Source organism: Mandrillus leucophaeus, unplaced genomic scaffold (assembly GCF_000951045.1).
Source record: "Mandrillus leucophaeus isolate KB7577 unplaced genomic scaffold, Mleu.le_1.0 Scaffold9, whole genome shotgun sequence".
Taxonomy (NCBI): domain Eukaryota; kingdom Metazoa; phylum Chordata; class Mammalia; order Primates; family Cercopithecidae; genus Mandrillus; species Mandrillus leucophaeus.
The window spans coordinates 5,742,311-5,759,697 of NW_012109807.1; the positions used below are offsets into that span (position 1 = coordinate 5,742,311).

At 49.4% G+C, this 17,387-nt stretch overlaps 1 long non-coding RNA gene across 1 annotated transcript in view; it reads right to left on the reverse strand.

Annotated features, from left to right (window-relative positions):
• Positions 1-1,804: 1,804 nt before the first annotated feature.
• LOC105531638 overlaps positions 1,805-17,387 on the reverse strand; it is a 41,841-nt gene continuing 26,258 nt past the window's right edge. The window contains exons 2-3 of the long non-coding RNA XR_001004838.1: positions 3,610-3,725; positions 1,805-1,840 (exon numbers count right to left, since the gene is read on the reverse strand). This is a non-coding gene — a long non-coding RNA (uncharacterized LOC105531638). The remainder of the gene's footprint in view (positions 1,841-3,609; positions 3,726-17,387) is intronic.

Genomic DNA, 17,387 nt, shown 5'->3' on the forward strand with positions numbered 1-17,387 from the left:
CAAGACTTCAAAAAACAAACAAAAAACATCATTTACCAGTGCTGGTGGGAAACACTTTTGATTTCAGGTGATCTGATGTGACTGAAAGGTGTCTAGCTGTGGTTTTTATTTGCATTCTTCTGATTCTAGCACAGCTGAGGATTTTTTTTTTTTGGACAGGGTCTCACTCTGTCACCCAGGCTGAAGTGCAGTGGTGCAATGGTGGTTCACTGCAGCCTCAACCTTCTGGGCTTAGATGATCTTCCCACCTCTGCCTCCTGAGTAGCTGGCATTCCAGGCACATGCCACCACACCTGGCTAAGTTTTTACAGAGATGGGGTTTTGCCATGTTTCCCATGCCAGTCTTGAACTCCTGGGCTCAAGCGATCCTCCTGCCTCAGCCTCCCAAAGTGCTAGCATTACTGAGGTGAGCCACTGTGCCCAGCCACAGCTGAGGATCCTTTCATAAGCCATTGATCATCCTGCTTTCTTCTTCTACGAATTGTCTGTCATGCCCTTGGTATGGACAGTTTTTTAACATAGGAGTGCCATGCCTGACATGGTAAAGGAAAGGTCCAGTATCTTCCAATGGGAATGTCTTCCCAGCAGAATGACCCCAACAAGGAGGCATTCAGTAAAGGAATGGATCACCCCAAGAGCCAGAGGATTTGGTCAGTCGGCACTTGAGCCATCTCTTGCAGGTGTTCTAACAGAACGGGGCCAGTGTTGACTTCAGCTGCAGCGATCCCTCTGCACAGTCCCTTTTAGGAACCTAAAACCTTTGCAGGTAAAAATGACGTGTTTTCAAAGTGAACGTGTGCATCGCCAGATTGTGCTGATGGAAAACTATTTCTGTTCACTTTCTGTGACAGCCATGACAAATTACACAAAACGGTGACATAAAACAACAAAAGTGTATTCTCTCACAACTGTGGAAGCCAGGAGTCCAAAATCCAGTTACTGGCAGGGCTGTGTGCCCTCTAGAAGCAGTGCGGGGAAGCCGCTCTTACACTTTCCAGCTTCTGGTGGCTGTCAGCCTTCCTTGACTTGTGTCTGTGATGCTCCGATCTCTGCCTCCCTCTTCACAGGACCTTCTCCTCTGGGTGTCTTGTATAAGACACTTGCCATTGTGAGACTTTTATGAAGGGAGTGTGTGTATGTGTGTGTGTGTGTGTGTGTGAGAGAGAGAGAGCGAGAGAGGCTGAAGAAAGGGCCATTATTTTAAGCCCTCTATGATCTTTTCACTGTTCTGCTGTGTGACCTGGGCCCGTTTCTTCACGTCTCTGAACCTCCTCTTCTCCACCCTGTGAACTGGAGCCAATGACTCCCAGCTTTTGGAGTCAGGAGTATTGACTTGGGTGGGAAAGCACCTGGCATGTGATCATTACTCAAGAAATAACTTTGAACTTTGTTCTTTTAAAGGAAAGATGCTTACAATCTGGAGGGAAGATAAGATTCAGTGTTTAAAATAATAGGCAACATTTCCATGTGTCCGAAGCTGTTCCCACCACATTACATGTATTCATTCACTTTATCCTCTACATGACTCTATGAGACAGGCACTATGACCATCCTCATTTTGCAGATGGGGAAACTGAGGCCCAAGCTCACAGAGCTGCTGCATGTTAGAACTGGGGTTTGAGCTGAGGTGGACATATCCCCGAGCCTCTAGGCTGTCTCTCTGGAGAAGGAATGTGCTAAGGGAGGAGAAAGAAGCTCAGTGTGGACTTGAGGGCTCAAAGAGAGAGAATTGCTCTGGTTGGAGAAATACAGGAAGAAATTCAGGAAGGCTTCAGGACCTTGGTGACTGATAGCACCAACTACAGTGAGGACGTGGAGCAACAGGAACTCTCATTCATTGCTAGTGGGAAGCAAAATGTGTAAACTCTGTGAAAAACGGTGGTTTCCTTCAAAACTAAACATCCCCTTACCACACAATCCAGCAATCACGCTCCTTGGTATTTGTGCCAATGAACCAAAAACTAATGTCCATACAGAAACCTGGGCACAGATGTTTACAGCAGCTGTGTTTATCATTGCCAAAACTTGGAAGTAGCCAAGATGTCCTTCAGTAGGTGAAGGGATAAATAAACTGATACATCCCGGCCGGGCACGGTGGTTCATGCCTGTAATCCCAGCCCTTTGGGAGGCCGAGGTAGGCGAATCACTTGAGGTCAGGAGTTCGAGACCAGCCTGGCCAACATGGTGAAATCCTGTCTCTACTAAAAATACAAAAATTAGCCAGGCGTGTTGGCAGGCGCCTATAGTCCCAGCTACTCAGGAGGCTGAGGCAGGAGAATCGCTTGAGCCCGGGAGGTGGCGGTTGCAGTGAGCTGAGATCCTTCCACTGCACTCCAGCCTGAGCAACAGACTCAGACTGCATCTCTAAATAAGTAAATACAGATACATCCAGACAATGCAATATTATTCAGCACTAAAAACAACGGAGGTACCAAGCTTTGAAGCGAAGTGGAGGAAACATAAATGCTTCCGATTGTGTGGCATTATGGGAAGGGCAGAACAGCGCAGACAGTAAAAAGATCAGTGGTTGCCTGGGATTGGAGGAGAGAACAGAAGAACAGGAGCATGGGGGATTTTAGGGCAGTGAAACCACTCTGTTAAAATGGTGGACACATGTCATTACATGCTCTCCACACCCATAGAATGTACAACACCAAGAATGAACCCTAATGCTAACACTGGGCTTTGGGTGGTGATGATGTGTCCAGGGGGGTTCATCCGTCGTCACAAATGGACAACCGATGGGGGAGGCTGTGCATGTGCTTGGGCAGGGGGGACGTGGGAAACCTCTGTACTTTCCTCTCAATTTCGCTGGAAACTAACGCTTTTCTAAAAAAAAAATAAAGACTATTTTTTTAAACTACCATCTTAAACAAAAAGAAGAGGCCCCAGGTAAAATACCTCGACCCATAATGTTTCACTGAGAAGGGACTTTCTCACTGGTGGAAGGAGGACACACCGGGTCATTATTTGAGTAATCCAGGCAGGAGACCCTGCCTGGATTGAGTAATCCAGGCGTCCGCTTCAGCCGTGAGACTACCTCAGGCGAAAATAGCTTTGCGGTTGTTTTTCTTCTTTTCACCCAATGAGTCTTTGGGGGTTTGTGGCATGTCCCACGTAACAATGAACTCTCAGTTCCCCTTTCTCATTCTCCCCAGGGAGCTGAGGTGCCCTGTGGGGAAAGTGGCCACCTGCACCAGGTGTGAGAGGAGCTATACCTGGACCCAGGCCCTGTGTCCTCGCCCTGCCTCTGCATCCAGGATCCCTGCAGGAGGCCCTGTCTGCAGAAGGGCTGAAAAGTAGCCTTGCTGTGAAAGTGCTTTTTTGTCCCCAACAGGAGAAGCAAGTCACAGTCAGGGCACCGGTTCCTGTCATCTGGTGCAGCACAAAGCAGGCCCCAGGACATGGGGTGCAGACAGGAGCACAGACAGGGTGCGTGCCACCGGGGTGCACAGGCAGCTTGAGGAGGATGGAGATGGCAAACTTGCCCTCATCACGCCAGGGCCGCATTTAGGGCCGGAGGACCAGAAGATCCCCAAAGCCTCTGGTGCTTCTGGAGGCCAGTGGTGAGCAGTGTCCGGGGACCCCGCAGCCACCACTCAGGCCCACCTGCTTGTCCCTCAGCTGGCGGCCACACTCCAGGTCTCTGGGATGCGGACTTTGGGCTTCTCTCCTGAGCAGAAGTTACCTGCGTGCCCTCAGCATCCCACGGATTTGCTTTGTCTCTGAGGGAATAATTAAGGAGTGTTAGTATGATATCAGAAAATTGCTAATTATGGCGAAGAGCTAACACGGTGAACTGGGAACTTGTGGAGCTCTAGTTAGTGATGACAGAAGAGGAAAATATTTGACTGTTTTGTGCTGTACCCAGGTTCTCAGGAGGCAGCGAGAGACGAGACTTGGCGTCGTGCCACGCTCGGAGCCCCTGGTCCTCGAGACGCTGCTTTCCCCATGGGAGTTTGGAGCAGAGGCAGTCAGCTGGGAAGCTGAGGATGGAGTGAGGAAGGAGAGCGACTTGGGGTGCTTGGGCTGCAGAGCTCTAACGCCCCAGGAGGGACTGGCTGTGGCCTCTGCCCACCCCAAACTCACACACACTGTCATGCTTACACACTTGTACACACTCACACACATTTCCACATTTGCTCACACACTTGCATGCCCAAACTCACACACCACACTTACACGGCTTAGTCACACATGCATACACACATTAACACACATACACACTCACATCTACACATCCACACACACACAGTTATGCACCACAGACACACTCCCACATTCACACACCACTATCACACACATCTCTTCACACACAATCACTCACATACTCTCACACATGGACACACCGACACACACTCCATTACACACCTGCCCTCTCTCACACACACGCACAAACACACACACTTCAAGCCAAATTAGAGCTCTTTTCTTGGTCCCACAAAGAAAAGGGTAACCTCAGCATGTTGGACTCGACGAGAACTGGGTGCATGATCCCATCCAACCACAAGGGGGAAAGCGAGGAAGTGCGTCCTCCATGTCCTCAGACGCCGGAGAACAAAAGTATACGCCAGCTCTAATGGGCACCACACGTGAACAGGAGGGATTGAAACAGAAAAGGGGTGTCTTCTGATGCGTGGCGTTGATAGAGCCCAGTTCTGCCTCATGCCAAGCACCACCTCATCCCTTGATGATGGAAAATAGTTGCAAGTCTTGTTTCCTGGCCCCCGTCTCTGTGTTGGTACAGAGTAAAGACTTGAGCCTCCCTTCCAAAGACAGGAGTCCTGCTGAGCTGACCGCCAGCTGACAGATGAAGCCATGCCATCCGCTGACCAAGTTCTCCAAGATCCACTTGAGACTCAATTTCTGAAGAGGGTCTGCTAGGAATTCCCTGTCTCCATGCTCTGCCCAGCTGTTGGGATGCCCGTAGTCTCTGTGGAGCCTCTTGGCTTGACAGTGGGGCTGAATGACTGGCCACCTCTTGACTGTGCCAGCACCTCTACTGCCATGTTCTGCCTGGGGGACTGGAGTTCCTTCTAGCCCTGCCAGAGGGCGCTACCCCTAGGATCTGTCCCACCCCAAAGATGGAGTCCTCCCAGTCTACAGGGGTCAGCCCACATGACCAGCAGGCTCCTAAAACATGAAGGCCTTTCATTTAGAGAGCTCAATGAAGGATATGACGAGAGAAATGAGCAGCAAGGCTGAGCTGAGGGAGCCACACTGGGATACAGCCTAAATTAGTTTTGACCCCCCTGCCAATCCCTCCTTGTTCCTTCCCTCAGTTAACTGAAAACTCAATAGCAGTTCAGTCCAATTCAGAAGCCAAACACTGAGCCAGGCACTGTGTAAATGCCTGGGACCAGCAGTGAGTAACAGACTAAAAAACATGGCCTTTCCCCTGTGGGATTTGTAGTCTATGGGGAAGATGGATATTAAACAAGTGTGAAAGTATGAAAAACCTATGTGTATGTGGGTGGGTGTATTAGAGCTCTACAGAAGCACATACAAAATGGAGAAATTATCCTAGTCTAGTGGCTCAGGAAAGAGCCTCCTAGGAAAACGGCATTTAATATGAAACTCAAAGTACGTAACAGTGCTTGGCCAGAGAAACAGGGTGTGTGGCTTAAAGATGGTCACAAGATTAAAGGACTTAAAGATGGTCACAAGATTAAAGACACACATTAAAGGTCACACATTCTTTGCTCCTCCTTTCTCTGAAAGAGTTGAATTCCTAGTCCCCTGGACTCTGGGCTGACCCTAGCCTTGCCTGTAGAATGTGGTAAAAGTGACTTTCTGGGTCTTCTGAGGCTGAGTCTTGAGAAGCCTTGAGCTTCTGCCCATACCTTTCAGAAAACATGCCCGGGGGAAGCCAGAGGCTGTGTAAGGAGTACAGCTATCCGAGACCACCATGCTGTGAGGAAGCCCAAGCTAGCCTCATGGAAAGGCAGTGTGGAGACAGGGATACCCAACCAGTCCCCTGCTCTTCCTGCCACCCCAGCAGAGCCCAGGCAAGTGAGTAAGGAAGCCTTTGATGGTTCCAACCCCAGCCACCCTCTGACTATAACTGCGGGAGAAACCCCCAGTGGGAACCACCTATATAAACCCAGTGAACCAACAGAATTGTGAGAAATAATAGTAAGCGATGCTTTACACCACTGAGTTTTAGAATATTTTTTTCTACCACTATAGATAACTGGATAAAGGAGTGGAAAAGAATTCCAAGTGGTGGAACAGCATGTGCAAAGGCCTAGACTGCACCCTCAGACCTCCTTCAGAGAATACAGCTTTTAAACCATCTTAGAACCAGCTCCTCAGGACCAGCTGCAATACCTCACCCTCAGGCACAGGACAGACAGAGAGTTGTTTTTTTTTTTTTTTGAGATGGAGTCTCACTCTGTCACCCAAGCTGGAGTGCAGTGATGCAATCTTGGCCCACTGCAACCTCCGCCTCCCAGGTTCAAGCAATTCTCCTGCTTCAGCCTCCCAAGTCGCTGGGACTACAGGTGCATGCCATCATGCCCGGCTAATTTTTTTTTTTTTTTTTTTTTTTGTATTTTTAGTAGAGACGGGATTTCACCCTTCCTAAAACAGGAAGGCCTTTCTTTTAGAGAGCTCAAGGAAGGATATGACCAGAGAAATGACCACCAAGGCTGTGATGAGGGAGCCACCCTGGGATACAACCTAAATTAGTTTTGACCCCCCTGCAAATCCTTCTTGGTTCCTTCCCTCGGTTAACTGAAAACCCAATAGCAATTCAGTTCAAGCTAGCCTCATGGAAAGGCAGCGTGGAGAGAGGGATACCCAGCCAGTCCCCTGCGGTTCCTGCCACCCCAGCAGAGCCCAGGTAAGTGAGTAAGGAGCCTTTGATGGTTCCAGCCCCAGACACCCTCTGACTGTAACTGTGTGAGAAGCCCTGAGTGGGAACCACCTTTATCCAGTTTTCTGTAGTGGTGTAACAAATCATTCTAAAACTCAGTGGTTTAAAGCAATAACTTATTATTATTTCCTATAATTCTGTTGGCTGACTGGGCTTACATAGGTGGTTCCCACTCAGGGCTTCTTACACAGTTACAGTCAGATGTCGGCCAGGCTGGTTTCGAACTCCTAACCTCAAATGATCTGGCTGCCTCGGCCTCCCAGTGTGGTGGGATTACAGGCATGAGCCACCGTGCCCAGCCCAGAGATAGACTTTTAATCTATCCACAGATGAATCCGGGAGAGGAGTGATTCATCAATGTTTTAAAACTGTATTTAAGTTAGTTTGGAGATGGGTGCATTAAATTTCTCCTGGGGAGAGGACCTATCAGATTTAGAAAGCACCTGAGAACGCTTTAGGAAACAGGGATTCACAATCGTGTTTTCCGAGTTGGCCATGATTATGCTGGGGAAGTAGCAACACATGCACCTGGCTGGATACAGTGTAGATTCCTCAAAAGAAAAACCAAGGGAGGTCATAAGATTTGAGTTAAGAAATGGAGATTTCCTACTTATTCTATGCTGATTTAGTTCATAAAAATAAGCATTTCCTCCATGAGATCTAATAATGTGTGGGGCTGGGAAACATTTGGTAAGAATGTGAAGAAAAGAACCAAAACCAAAAGTCCAGAAAGAGCTGACAGAGCGCAGCGCCTGCTGGGCTCTCCTTGCGTCCAGATGATCCCTGGGCCCTCGTGGGTGAAGGGCCCTGGCCCCGCTGGAGCCTGTTCAGGGCTGAAGGTGTGAGGTTGGAATGAAGGTGGGGACAGAGGGCAGGGTAGACCCTGTCCAGATAGTTCTGTCCCTGGGGCACCCGCGCCTGCATCTCTGCGTGTTTAGACCGCCTCTGCCTCCAGGTGGCACTCTGAGGCCACATCCTGCTTCTCCCGCTTTGAAAGAGCCAGGCCACCCGCTCCGGCCTTCAGTCAGTGTCTCTCAGAGAGCCCAAGCCAGGCCTGGTCTACGGGGTGAGGGAACCCCACACAGTGCTTTCCAGAAGTGGGGGAGACGCAGCATAGCCTCCTGCCTCCTCAGGGTCTTGGTGTCTGGGTTTCTCTATTCCTGAAGAAACAATTCACAACCTACCCTCTTCAGCCTGCGAAACTGGAGTGTTTGCGAGAGGGCCAGGCCAGCACTGCGTTTTCTCTCTTCACCCCATCTGACATTCCAGCATCTGATGAAGGCTGTCTCCAGAGCCCGGGGGTGCAGGAGGCTGCCTGGACAGATTTCCCCACTCTTGTTCCCTTCCACTGCCACCTCATGTTCTTTCCATCAGGCCTCATTCGCCGGTTTCTGGAGGTCTGAGCACACAACATCCACCTCGGACAGCTGCCTCATCTCCTGGGCAGCCCAGGCCACATCAGGCAGGAGGTGGCCGACAGCGCATCCCCAGCGCGGCCGATGGAGGGAATTTGAGTGCAAGAAGCAAGGGGACAGCTGTTCTTGCTCTGTGGGGAGTCCCTTTTCGGCTCGCACCCAGTCAGCAAGTGACTCTTCTCTACACAGAGGCAGGGCATGAACTTCCTCTCTAGTTTTGGCAGCAGAGGCCGTGAGACCCACGGTGAGAGGCCAGAGCTGTGCAGGCTGCAGGGGGCACCAGCTCAGGGATTCCGGACGGAGGAAGGCACTTTCCAGAGAGTACTGCAGGGGATCAAGCCTTCTCCACAGTCCCGCCAATAAGACCCCTGGGGCTCAGCCTAAACCCGATCCTAGAAATGACATCCCAGCACAAGCTTTGCAGGATAAGTAAAATCTAGAGAGGAGAAAAGGCAGACCCAGGCAATGAGAAATACAGGTGGTCTGGACCAGCTCAGAACAGACACAGCACCTGTTCCAGGTGCAGTGAATGATGTTCTCATGTTTGCTGGTGTGAGGAATTGAACATTAATATCAGAATCATTCTGCATTACCTACAGCTGGCTTTATGTTCTGTAAGTCAACTGGATGACAAACTGTCTTTTGTCTTCATTCTAGAGCAAAGACTAACTATTCCTTTCATTGTCTTTAGGGACACTCACGTTAATTAAAACTCTTCTGGGCTTCGTCATGAGTAGAGTTCTAGTTTGGGCGCCCAGAGAAGCCAAATGAAGCGACTGCCGCACTTACGGAGAGCTGCTCTGAGGAGCCACGTCCCTGCCTGGTTCTCTGTGGGCTACGAGCGTATAGCAGAAAACACAGAAACACCCAGTCTCAGCCTGATTTCCCCTAAAGTATATCCCAAGGCAAGGGTGATGGGATTGAGGTTTATTCAGGGATGCAATCCCCAACAGTAGGAGTGAGGGGCAGGAGAGAGGGCAGGGAGGAGAGGCATTATGGCATTGAGCACTACAACGGGTCATAGATGCTCTCAAGAATCTTCTGAACCCAGTTGAGAAACCAGGGAGCACATGGACTCCCCGCTCATGCCTCACAGGTCAAGGGGTTCCTCCCAGGGTATGAACTCTGCTGCACTCCCAGGTGACGGGGATGTGAAACGGTTTCAGGTGCCCCACACCTGGGCATCACAGGGAGGTCCTGAGCCAGGGTCCTGTCAGTTCTTCACTCCGGGGTGAAGCTGGTTGTCACCAGATGGGACCTGGTTCCTGCAGCAGTGGTGAGGCCTCAGGAGCTGGGTTGAGTTATAAGAGATGTTATCCACACAAGTGTGGACCACCATGGGGAACAGGTCAGTGTTTAGACCACAATTCTCCATAGAAAGAGTGTTATGGGCCAGGCGCGGTGGCTCAAGCCTGTAATCCCAGCACTTTGGGAGGCTGAGACGGGCGGATCACAAGGTCAGGAGATCGAGACCATCCTGGCCAACACGATGAAACCCCGTCTCTACTAAAAAATACAAAAAAACTAGCCGGGTGTGGTGGTGGCGCCTGTAGTCCCAGCTATTCAGGAGGCTGAGGCAGGAGAATGGCGTGAACCCGGGAGGCGGAGCTTGCAGTGAGCTGAGATCCGGCCACTGCACTCCAGCCTGGGTGACAGAGCGAGACTCCCTCTCAAAAAAACCAAAAAAACAAAAAACAAAAGAGTGTTATGAATAAACAATGACTGGCAGAGCTTGTAGTTGAGTCCACAAACAACTAGAACCCCCTTCTGAATAAACTGCCCTGAGGAAAGCATCAAGGCTCTTGCGTGGAAAGTGAACAGAAAAGGGATCATCTGGAGTAGAAGAGTATGTTTAATGTTCATCGTGGATGCCGGTGCTTGAGGAAAGCAGGCTTCCTTGGAGAAATGGAATGAGGTCATTAGAGACAGCGCTGAGACTGAAAGGTGCTTCTGGGTCTCTTTCAGAGCTTTAGAAATGGAAGGCCCAGGAGCATCATTGCAGTGACCTCCCCAGCCAAACATGGGCGTGTGCTTTTCCTCAATACACTTTGATCACCAACACCACATCCACATTGTTCGCTCCTAATTTTGGTTAATATTTAGCTCCCAAACAGAAGGAAGAGAGGGATTGAAAACAGATAGAGATTTTCCTGGAGAAACTCCTTTGAGTTGCAAGAGAATGAGAAGGAGGAAGAGATTAGAGAATAAAGATGGGCGTGTGTGAAGGAGGATACCCACAGTGCGATGAACTAGCTCTGCACGTCACTCCCTGGTCACTAAAGACAACAGGGCCATGGCGGAAGGTGGGAAGCGCATGGCACAGACTGGGTCCTCTCAGAAGGATGGGCGGAGGGAGGAGGGAGCCAGCCCTCAGGAGTTGGTAGGAGGGGACACCATTGACCCCAGGAGCTGGGTTGCTGCCGACGATGGGGCTAGCATGGTGCAGGGCCGAGGACCAGGGCAGCTATTGTTCGTGTGAATGGAAAACGTGTTGTTTCTTAGGGAAGTGGTGCAGGGCTTGGGAATGAACTCCAGTGGCTAGTTTGCGTTTTTTAAAATGTTATGCTAATAATATGTCACTGTAACGGAGAAAAGGCTCTGGTCTTCTGTGGAGTCCAGATTCTATCCCTGAACTATTCTTGCAGGTAAAGATTTATATAAAATGCTCAGAGGCGGCTGTAATAGATTTTGAGACATATTTCATAATATTTTCTAGCATGCCACTTGATGTCACAGGCAGATTTATGAAAAGGCAGTATTTATTATACAATATTCATGTTTTATTAAATCTGATTACATTGCAGGAAAGAGAGAGTAGTGACAGCAGCCTCCAGGCTGAGCTGGGGCTGAGTCCCCCGCCCCTACCTGACACCAGGATGAGGACCCAGACGTTGCATTGTGGGCTCTGAGCTCTGTCAATGCCTCCCTCAGATAACCTGGGTTGGGGGGCATCCCTTGCCTTTTCTGACTCTCACTCTGCAGGAAAAGAACTGTGCTCGCCCCTCTTCCCACCTGAGCAGGCAGGCGGCAGCGAGAGCAGAGTATGAATAACACACGGGGAGAAAGAGGACCTCTCCCTTACCTGCGGGAGAAAGGAGCCTGGTTGGCTATCCAGCCTGCAGAGCCTGAAGCTTCTCTAAGGAGTCACACAGTGCAGAATTCATCCCTGGGTCTCAGCCCTCCCAGCTCCCCAGCCAACCTGCCCTCCTTGGAAACCTGAGAAGATTCACTTCAAACAGGCCCCGCCCCCCACCACCCCGGGCCAAGAATCCGATTGGCCTGGCTCCCCTCTGATCTCCAGGAGTCTGTGAGCAGGAGGTCCGGGCAGCTGGAGTAACTCGACCCCTGCACAACCCAGGTTCTTTTCTTTTCCCGGACAAGATTTATGCGGCAGGGTTTAGTCTTTACTGCAGATAGACATTCCCAGGAGAGGCCCCGAACTCCCCTGTACCACGGCCCCTCAGTCCCTGCAAGCTACCTGGAAGATGGGCTTTTAGATACAGTTGGGTTGATACCCAAGGAAAAGAGAATTTGTATGAGGTTGAGGAACACTTTGTACAACCCGACAGACTGTGCTGACCCTTGGCGGGCAGGAAAACAAGGGGCTTTGTCAGCTGTGACAGTGTGAAGGAGTCAAGGCTTAGGCTCCGGAGAGAAGATAAAAACAGATTTGAGGCCCAGCTACCTTGTGTGCTCCTCCTGTGACCTTTGGCACTAACATCCTATGTCTCAGTCTTCCTACCTGTATAACAAGGAGGATAACAAGCTCGTAGGGTTGCTGTGAAATAATGAATATGAAGCACAGCCCTGGCACAGAGAGAGAAGTCAGTCACTGTTAGCCATTATTGAGAGGTCATTTAGGTTATTCATTTAAAGCCACAGAGCCAACGGCTTTGCTGTTGTTTGATACAGGTCACTACTGACCAGTGGACAGTGTTCCCATACAGAGGGGTGTCGCCCAGGAAATGTTGGGGGAACGGAGAAGCAGGCCCCGGCTGTGATCCGTCCCCACCCAACGCTAGGTCCACACTGGCCAATGCCTGAGGGCTAAGGATGTGAGAATTAGGAGGGGATGCTAAGTGACGTCAAATAATGAACTATCTTGTGCACAAAGCATCCCGTGTGTCTGGGGACTGCAGCCATTCGCCACAGGAGGCCATGCATCCCGTGGGTGCAGCTCTGCACTTTTCCACCGCAGTTTGGGCTGCAGTGACTGCCCTTTTATTTACCTGGCGAAGTCAGCTCCAGACAGCCTGGGCCTGGCCGCTGATCTGAGTCCTAATCAGCTCCTCACATCTCTCTCTCTTTAAGGAACCCTGGACACTAATCACATCCCCAGGGAGCCGCTGCCGCTCTGCCAGCATCTGCAGTGGATGCAGGGCGGGCCTCGTTCAGTCTTTAGGCAGTGGCCAGGGAGAAAAAGGGATTTTTTAACTTTGCCGACAGTTTCAATTAAAAAACAAAACAGAATAAATACTTGTGTCTGTTGGCCATACTGCAGTGACATTTGTATTTTTTCAACGATGACTCAAGATTACTTTCTATGCAACCTCCATTTTAGTTGGTCTTTAAAGTTGCCCTGGTCTATCGATGTGTAACTCAGGGCCCCAAGAAACTGTGACAACAGCCGTACACCTCACTCTAGGTCTCCCATACGCACTCTCGGGGGTCGCACTGGAGGAACCCTTTTTCCATACGGACACCCCAAGAAAGGACCAGGACTGTTACAAGAAGGGTTTTAATGTCCTTGGAATTGGATGCAGCCCTTCTTTCATTGAATGTATATGTGCTACGGGCACAGCTGGCTGGAAGAGGCCCTGCCCTCAGGGGCTTCCACTCTGAGTGAGATTCTAGATGGCTTCAGCCTATCCTGTTGCCTGGGGCCTTGCTGGTCAGCTCTCCCTGTTGGACACCCACCCCCTTCCCCAGCAGATAGTGCTGGGGTGCATCGTAAGAAAGGAGGTGACACATCTAGGGAGGAGGTTGGTGGAGGGGAGGCCCACGGCTCCGTGACACTCATGCCCCCGTGGACGTCTGCCCTGCGCTGCACCTGTCACCCGGCCCCTGAGAGACGGTAGATAATGACTGCAGGGACTCCTGGGGAGGTTTCCCTTCCCACCGCTACATTAAAGAACTCTTATTCCATCAGAATTTTTTTTTTTTGTTTTTTGTTTTGTGTGTGTGTGTGTGGAAGGGGTGGGGGGGGGTTGTTGGCCTAAGTCTAATTAAGTCTAATTGGTGCAGTCATTATGTCAGAATGAATGTTGTTATTTTAGTCAAAAGCAGTAAACTAGAAAAGACAGTCTGTATGACAGCTTTCCTCTCTGTCCCAGGGCTAAGGTTTTTAGGAGAGGCCCAACAAGACCTGAGTGTTTACTGTTGCCATCAACCCAGACCTTGCAGGTCCCCAGAGAACAAACAGAAAACGGACCTGATGAGTTTTGCCTCCCATAATCTTAAGTGAAGCTGTGAAGGTTCGCATATCTAGACTACGTCTACCTAGAGGGGGAAGACAGCTCCGCGTTCCTTTCCTCCTAGGAGTTGCTTGTCTGCCCCGTGGGATTCCTCACCATCGAGTGCCGAACACAGTAATGGGAGGGCAGTGTGCGTTTGTTGAATGAATGAATGAAATATTCAGTCTGTGTGTGTGACGCACTGTACCATGTGAGTGCTGCACGAAGCAAATTAAACGCAAGCCTCACCTTTGGTGAGCTCACGTCCTTCTCACCGCCTGCTGGCTGCTGGGTGACATGAGAAAACATACAGAAAGGAATTCGTGTTTATACTTCCACCCAGCAAAATGCATATCTGATTACAGAAAAATCAGAAATGTCTGTAGATACAGTGCGGGGTTTTATCAAGTCATCAAAGTAAACCATGTTTTGCAAAATTGCCACAAAATTGTGCATGTTCTCATGGCCCTAATTTAGAATATGTTCCTTAAACAAAGAACATCTTTGTTTGATTCCATTTGTTTTGAAGCCCACATTCTACAGATACATTCTTTCCCAGTATGATACAAAAATGTAAGAATGCTAAGTGGAAAAATTAGATCATTTTGTCAGATGCATACGTTTTCCAATTGGCAATTATATAGAAGACTAAAACATGGTTAAGTGTAATCAATAAGCATTCAGTCTAATTATCATCTAATAGTTTGGAACCTTGTGCTTTGAGGTTCATCTCCCTAAGGTGTTTGTTCGTGTGCTTATTTGAAATCTGTCAGTAAAGACAACTATTTCGTACAGGACACACAACGCCCCCTCCGTGGATGGTTCTTGGAAGGTTTCCTGAGAAGTGAGGGAAGTGTCACAGGAAACCCTTGGTGATTTTGAGCTGAAATCGCTAGCTCTGCCTTTGCTGTACTGTAAGGTGTAATAATTAGAAGTAATTCTAGAAATGCTGAAGCCATCTAGAATCTTGCCCTAGCAGTTCTCTTACACCTGAGAACTGTCGTCCACGGCACAGGTTTCTCTTAGAAGGACTTTGAAATGAGCGATTGCATTCGTTTGCTAAGGCTGCCTTTACAAAGTACCACAAACTGAGCAACGCAAACTACAGGGAGGTGTTCTCTTGCAGCTCTGCAGGCTGGAAGCCTGAGACCAAGGCGTCAGCAGGTGTCCTTCTGAGGGCTGTGATGGAGAATCTGCTCCAGGCCCTTCTCTTTGGCTTGTAGGTAGCCGTCTTCATGTTCACACGGCGTTCCTTCTGTGTGTGGGTCTGTGTCCAAATTTCCCCTTTGTATAAACTCATACGGATTAGGGGCCCATCCTAATCCAGTGTGATCTCAATAGGCCTATTTCCAAATATGGTCACATTCTGAGGTACAGGGGTTAGGACTTCAACCTGTGAATTTTGGAGGCCGCACTTCAACTCATAACAGCTGTGGCGACAGCTGACTCTGATACATTATTTGAGAGACTGAGGAAGGCCTCTCGTTCTCCCCTCTCTCCTCTCCCCCTGCCCCTCCGAGCTCTTTCCCTACCCTTCACCCACCGATGTCTGAAAACCCTTAGAGACTTGCCCCTTGGCATCTTAAAGTTGGTTTGGTCTCCTGGAATCTCACCCAGATCGCAGTCATGCCCAGGAGAGGCAGCGATAAGCCATTTCCGGTAAGCTCCCGACCGTCGTGGCTCTTAACCTCCACAAGTTAAGGTCTGCCCACACCTTCACTGCCAGGCCCGGCTTTCTGACTGGAAGGCTCGCAGCATACAAGAAAGCCATGGCGCACACTCAGTGGGATGGAGGACGTGGTGGGAGATAGGTCCGGAAAGATCCAAAGACAAAAATCAAAGGCAGCGATATCAGAGCAAGAGAAACCGGGCGGACCTGGGTTTGAATCTTGACTCTGTTACTTCTGGCTGGGTGATTCGGACAAGTCATCTGACCTCCCCATCTGCTTGATGTGCTTCTCGTCATACCTACCTGCAGGTAAGGCTGGCATAAAATACCCAGGAAATACATTATAGTGGTTCTAATATCCTCGATGACGTCATCACTCTCCCTGGGCCCAGCACCGGCTGGCAGTAAAGGCGTAAGCTCTGCAGTGCCTCACAAGACACAGCGGCTGTGAACTTGCCTTTGCCACAAAAGCTGCTCTTACAGTGAGAACAGGGCCCGGAGCCCCCAGCTCCCCAGGCTCCTGACCTGCAGTTGAGTTCTGCATGCACAGCCAGGGCTGCACAGCTTCCTGAGCAGCGGGGAGGCTGTGGGCAGGAAGGGGAAATGAGAGTGGCCGAGGCTGTGCACACCTGGGCTGGATCAATGGCCACGTTGTAGAGCCAGCCCTCTGGGACGGCCTGCAATGCCCGGATCTATAGCTGTGTTAGTCATCGCCTCACCAGGCCTTCGTTTGTTTTTCAAACTTTTGTTAGTGTAACTTTCACCTCCAGTAACTCATCTTTAACTGCCCTGCCTCCTATTTGACCCAGTTCGTTCACCATTCATCTTTTCTTCTTCCTAATACATTTGTTTTTCTTTACGCTGTCTTAGTCTTGTTCTCTCTCTTTCTCTTTAATTTTCTTCAGTCAGCTAGAGATGGGGAAGGAGACCACCTGGGATGAAGGAGAGAAAGTGCTGAGGGAGAAAAGGCCACCTAGCTACATTAAGCTGGGAAAGTCTGTTTAGCCGACTTTGAGGTCTGCTAGCTCTCGGTCACTCGTCCTAGCAGACATGAGCAGCACCTTCCATTGCTAGAAGTAATCATTTACCTGAGTTCCACTTACCTGCAGGCTGAGCCCATTTCAACTGGAGAAGTCCTTAAGAAGGTTGCCTTGCCCAACCACACATTGCAGATGAGAAAACCAGGACTCTGGGAAGCTTACCAATTGTTGTTCAAAGACACATAACCAATTGCAACTCTTGATTCGAGGATCTAAATAAACCTTGCCACATAGACTTGCCCATACCTTCCTTTGTTTATTCACATGGGAAATTTGTCTCTTAGAGCCTCTGTGAAATATCACTTTGAATGCCCACACGTTTACAAATGTCATGAATAACCTCTCCAGATAGCCATTGAATGGAAGTGTGTTTCAGCACTACACTAAGATGGGCCTTACCTTTTCATTCTGATTACATGGTGCAAAGTTGTAGAAAATTCCAAACCTTACAAGAATGTACGTAATCTCATTTCTAGGGACATGCTGCCAAAAATTGGTGCATAATTCTCTGTCTTCTTTTTTTACACGGCTACTAACTCTCTTACCGATGCTGTTGATTACTTTGGATGCGGACTCATACCGCCAATGCTGTTCGGAGCTTGTGTGTTTCACTTTACGTGTCAGTAGGGACCTGAAGGTCTAACCCATTCTTAAGACGTGTGCGATATTTCATCGTTCGGCTATACCAACATTTATTTAATCTTCTTCTTCAGAGTGCATTTAGGTTACTTTTACGTTTTTAATACTTTAAAGTCTTTAAACAAAGCCCCAAGGAACATTCTTGAGGCTTTAGAGGCTTAAATGTTAGAAGCAGAAATACAGAGTTAAAAGATTAGAACTTTAAACATTTCCGTAGATATTGCTAGGTTGCAAGCCAAGAAGGTGTACTGATTTACACTTGCACCAACAATGTACCTGGGTGCCCATTTACTT